This window comes from Mus caroli, chromosome 7 (assembly GCF_900094665.2).
Source record: "Mus caroli chromosome 7, CAROLI_EIJ_v1.1, whole genome shotgun sequence".
Taxonomy (NCBI): Eukaryota; Metazoa; Chordata; class Mammalia; order Rodentia; family Muridae; genus Mus; species Mus caroli.
In genome coordinates, this window is record NC_034576.1 from 108,169,329 (window position 1) to 108,174,863 (window position 5,535).

Consider the following 5,535-nt stretch of genomic DNA (forward strand, 5'->3'; position numbering starts at 1 on the left):
CCCTCCTCCCCCCTCCTTCCCTCCCTGCTCCTTTCCCCCCTCCTCTCCTTCCTGACTGTGTCTGCAGTGTGACCAGCCACCTCACTTTCCTGCTGTCATGTCTTCCACACCACGATGGCCCATGCCCTCAAAGTGTAAGCCAAAATAAACCCTTCCATTCGCACAAGTTTCATTTTGCTCATGTTATTCTGTCACGGTAATGAGAAAATCGAGCAATAGATCATAGCTTACAGACAAGGGTCTCCATGGACACAAGTCTGCTAAGTCCCAATGCTTCTTAAATATCTGCTGTGTGAATGAAAGAAATAAAGTAGAGGAAGAGGATCCAGAAAAAGAGAAACCCAGGGGGAAGAAGGGAGGAGGAGGAGGAGAGAGCCTGGGATAAGAAAGGAAAGTTGTGGAGAGGAAGGGGAGTGTGTCTAGCAAGGTAAAAGGATAGCTGGAGAGGAGGCAGTGTCAACAGGTTCCTGGTTTCACTTGCAGAGATAAAGGACAGGTTACAGTGGGAAATATCTCCATTAGTGGGCAGCTGAGAAGAGGTGTCCAGAGAGGGAGAGATGTGCTCCTGTGCTTGTGTTTGCTCTCTGTCAAGCCTGTGTAGGGAACCATGGGCCACAAAGATGTTTGATGTGCAACCTTGACAACAAGGAGTCCTAGCTTTGTTGGAGAAACAGAATGAGAAGTCCCTGATTTGTGAGAGGCAGTCGCATGGGGGCCACATTTGAAAGTGAGAAGGATTAAGCAGGAGGCAGAAAGGAAGGGCCATTGGGCTGATAGAGCAAGGTGTGCAAAGGTCCAAGGGCATGGAAGGACACACTGTCAGTCAGTTGATCGTTCTGTAGGTTGGGAACTACAAGGAACTCAGCATAGCTTGAGCTCACAATGTGAGGACGCTAGAGAAATGAGACAGGCAATGAGCTAGGGAGGTTGTGGTGAGAGCAGATTATGATTCATAAACCTTATTTAAAAGTTGGGATTTCCTGCAAGGGAAACAGAATCACTAGAACGCAGCAAAATGGCTGGATTTGCATTTTTATTCAAGGCTTTCCTGCTGCAATGAGAGGCACAGATTGGAAGACAAAAGGGAGCTATGGACCCAGGAGTAGGTGCCCACAAAAGTCCAGATGAAAGACTCTGAGGTAAGGGCAAGCACAGAGGCAGTGGAGGGAATGGTATGAGACGCCAGACACTGCTGAAGAGAAGGAAGAATCAACAGCTCCTGGTCTCGCCATCCATAAAGAAAGAAAGGCTAGTTACAACTAATGTCTGGGTGTCTAGTCTGAACAAAGGAAGGAGTGATTTGGGGAAGGAAAGACAAGTTCACGTTTGTATATGGCAGGGGGTATGTGAGCTATACATTAAGAGCAACTATGTCTCAGGTACATAAAAGTCACATCTCAGGAGAGAGGTATTTGGAACCTCTATATATGACAGCTAAAACCATGCAAATAAATGAGACAGATCATTAGAGACTCAGAACTCTGAGATAATCAGATCCAAGCCAGAAGAGCCGTATTAAGGGGCACATGCAAAGGACCTCAAAGGTGACCCAGGCCAGCTGAGAGCGGAGCTCTGCAAGAGATGCACAGATCCCACCACAGCAGTGCCACCACTGGCTTTTCACCTGTCTCATTGCACTGTCATCCCACTGAGGGTAGAAATGGTAAGCTTTAACATGTTCTCACTACCTAGCAGCCTGGCTAGCACGTCAGTTTTTGTTTCAATAGAGTAAAGCAGTGACTCACAAGCCAAAATCAAAAACAGTTCAGAGAGGAAAGAAAGCTCAACTATGTCAGGTCCTGCCAAGAGGTCAAACAGCTGAAGACTTTAAAAAATCCCCTTGATGAGAGGTCACTTTCTCTTAGGGAGAACAGAGACACTTAGGGAGTGGGAGCAAGTGAGCCCAGTGGAGATGCAGTCTCTCACAGAATGTGAAGTCAAAGGAGGAAGCCTCTTAGCTACAGGGGTGTCACAGGGTTAAAGAAAGATAAAGACAGAAGTCTGTCCCCAGGAGACTTGGGAGCAAGGATGAAATTAGAGACATGGTAAAGACAAGAAATCATTAGTCAAGTGAAAATCTCTATGGAGGAGTGAGGGATGGTATCCTAAATGCAGGTGGGGGTGGACCTTATAGAGAAGAGACACCTACCTACTTGTTATGGGAGGAAGTATAAAAGGTTCAAGAGGGTGGAAGTGAGATGTGGGGTGATAGAAAGTTGCAGGGGTTTTTCAGTGAGTGAGCAAACCAGGATTTCTACTCTCTTCTCTTCCAACACCCACATCCATTTTGTCAGCTTGCTGACCCCACTGTTTAAAGAGCGACTCCTGTCTCCTGCCATTCCTCCAGTGCAGGCCAGTGGGATCCCCCTTCCTGGGTTTCTACACCACCCCACAGCTATTCTTCCCAGGCACCTCCCCCAGTCATCACAGACCTGCTGCAGTGCCTTTTCTGAAACAAAGCTGGCTATATCACTCCACAGCTTCAAATGATTTGATGGCTTTCCATTATTCTGGGGTCAAATGAGCTTCCTGTGGCCATGGAGACCCTGAATGATCTCAGCTTCCTCCTGACACTCCCATCTCTCCCCGCTTCTTGCTCCGAGTGTCACATTCACTGGCTTGCTCTATCCCTCAGACACAAGATACATGAACTTTTAAATGCCGTTTTCTTGGCTTGGAATATTCTCCACCCATTCTGCCTCATTTCCACGGCTCCTTTCCTTGGCTGACTCCCGACTAATTCACCAATTTTACATTTAAATGCCACTTCTTTCAGAAAGTCTCTTCTGGACTTTCTACCCTGGCTTACACTTTCTTGATGAGACCTGGATGTTATGATTCTCACCCCTCACAGTGTGTAAGTTCCCTGGGGGTAAAGAACATGTCCATTTTGTTTACTCTTTTAAAAAGCCCACTCCGCTATAGCGTCTGGCAGAGTAGATGTTTGTATGTGCTTGCTGAATGAACCAGTGGGTTAATTCGTCTACTGAAAACAATGGATCGAGTGATTTGGGTGTGTGAAAAAAATATTTCTTCATAGAAGGTTCTATGTAGGGATTTACAGAAGCCAGGATTTCTAAGTGCCATTTAGTGCAGCTAAGAAACCATTCTAGATAGCGTTGATAATTTGCATGTGGGAAAGCTCAAAGGCAGTGCAGTCAAGGAATGTTTGAAGGGATTTCTTCACAAATGAGCTGAGGGGTGGGAGGGTCAAGTAGGAGCAAATAAGAAAATCTAGGGCAAGAGGTCAAGGGAGAGGCCATTATCAGGTTAAAGCAGAGGTTCTCAATCTGTGGGTCATGACCCCTGTGAGGGAAGGCCATTGAAAAACACAGGTATTTATATTAGGATTAATAACAGTAGCAAAACACACAGTTATAAAATAGCATTGAAAATGATTTTATGGCCGGTGGTCACCACAGAATGGTATTAAACGGTCACAGCATTAGGAAGGTTGAGAACACTGGGTTAAAGAGTAAAACAGGAGAAAAAGGCATCTGGAAGCTATAAAGAAATGGAAGCTATGCTCCGAGTGGAATACAGGTTGGGTTGGAAGAGTTCAAACAGAGTAGTCATGGGACAAAAGAGCATACCAGGAGCGAAAGAAACTGTGAGAAAACTGTGCAGCTGGTGTTTAGGGAGACTCCATGGAGACTTCCATGGTAGCATGTAGGACCAGGGGGGGGGGGAGCTCACATCCAGCTCTCAGTGTCCAGGAGACAGAAGTTCTGGAGGTCTGGGGGATGAAGAGTAACAGTGTGAGTCTTAGAAGCTAAAGGGCTTCTTTAGCAGTAGCAATACCATAAAGCTTTCCTTGTAGTATGGATATATGGTCCATGACTGTCTCCTAGAAGCTGCACAAGAGGTTCTGTGGTGAGGACAGTCACAACACAACCTTCTATTAGTTCTGAGTCACCTGTGACTTATGTGAGCAGGCTGAGGAGATACATAAAAATCCCTGTCATGCCCTGCCTGATAGTATTTCCAATTGGCATGTGTTGTTCTGAGAGGTGCTGGCAACACCATTGTCTCCTGTGGTATGAGTTGGCCGTGGCAATGACTCTTCATGTAACATGGCTGAAACATTACTGTTGTATGGACACCACACTGAGAACTTCTTCCACAGGTACATGCTAGCTTGGCAGGCATCTATAGTGGGTGTAAGTTGGTTCTGACAGTTCCTCTTTAGGGGTGTCCAGGCTGTGAGTGCATCTCTTGAGAATGTATGTTGCTTGGGACTCGGTCCCTGTGGGTTGAGGAGGATTATGACTATGTCCCCTATGGGTATTTGAAGAGTTGACATAAGTGACAATATTTTTCTGGCCTATGACCTGTGGCTGTGGGCCCAGCCCATGCACACTGAGTTCATTGTGCCTTTGAGTTCTCTCTCCCCACCCCCTCCACGTGGGACCTAGGCTTGCAGTGACCTCTCTCTGACCAGGACTCTGATCTAAGCATCCTGGACAGAAACTCGCAGGCTCTGGTACCAGGATGCACTTAGAATACTAGTTTGGGTGACACACTGCCACCTCAGGCTTCCTCCTCTCCCCTCTGCTTCTCTTTATTTCTGCTCCCTCCGTTTCTTTGTCTGTGTCTCTGTGTCTCTGTCACACACCCATCAATACGTTCTGACACATGGCTCCAATAGAGCCAGGTAAAAGTCACCCAGGCACACATCCTTACAAGGACCTGCTTGTCCTGGCACACCCTCATTCTGACCCACACCCCCTCCAAGTGACACGCACATGCACACACAACCGCGCGAGGACACTCACTGACTCACACTCGCTGCACACACACTGTCCTGCCCTCACCCACCAACCCCCCGCCCCCCAACCGCACACTCAAGCACCACCACACACTCCCACTCGATGACACCCGCACACAAAGACCCCCCGGCCCTGCCCCCATGCTCACGTTCACGCTCGCCCTCTCCCGCAGGCCCCGGCCCCCCCTCCCCCATTGTCTCGGCTCAGAACAAAGCCCCCGGCTCCGCCACCGCCGCCGCCGCAGTCGGGGAGGCCGACCGACCCCGCGGGTGCGGCCGGACGGGCCGGTCACTGACCTCCGTGTGGTGCGGGCTCCCTCGCCCAGTGCTGGGGCGCAGTCCGGCAGCGGTCAGCCCCCGGGGCAGCGCCCGCCAGCGCGGGGCCTGGGGCCGCGCATCGTCCGCCTTGGCTGGCTCGGGCTCACAGTGCCCTCGGCGCGGGCCGCCGTCTGTCTGCGCTCGCTCGACCGTCGGTCGGTCGGTCCGTCTGTCCGCCACCGCCGCAGGGGCGCCGCCTCCTGCACAACCACCCCGCGGAGGATGCAAGATGCGCCGCCGCGGCCCGAGCCCCCTCCCCTCCCTCCCTCCGCGCGGTAACCCGAGCCCCCGCCCTCCGCCGAGCCCCCGCCCCCGCCCCCACCCGCGCTGCCGCGGTCCCCGCGCCTCCCGCCCGCCCTCCACCCCTCCACTTCCCGGCCCCAGGCCCGGGCGCCGGATCCCGCCCCAGCGCCGCGCCGTCCCTTCTCCACGCTACTACCGCGCCAGAT

The 5,535-nt window shown here is 51.1% G+C and overlaps 1 protein-coding gene across 1 annotated transcript in view; it reads right to left on the minus strand.

Annotated features, from left to right (window-relative positions):
* Window positions 1–5,308, minus strand: part of Dchs1 (dachsous cadherin-related 1) — a 34,570-nt gene extending 29,262 nt beyond the window's left edge. Inside the window, exon 1 of the mRNA XM_021168723.2 lies at window positions 5,066–5,308. The gene's annotated coding sequence lies outside the window, so the exon portion shown is untranslated. The remainder of the gene's footprint in view (window positions 1–5,065) is intronic.
* Between the last annotated feature and the right edge of the window lie 227 nt (window positions 5,309–5,535).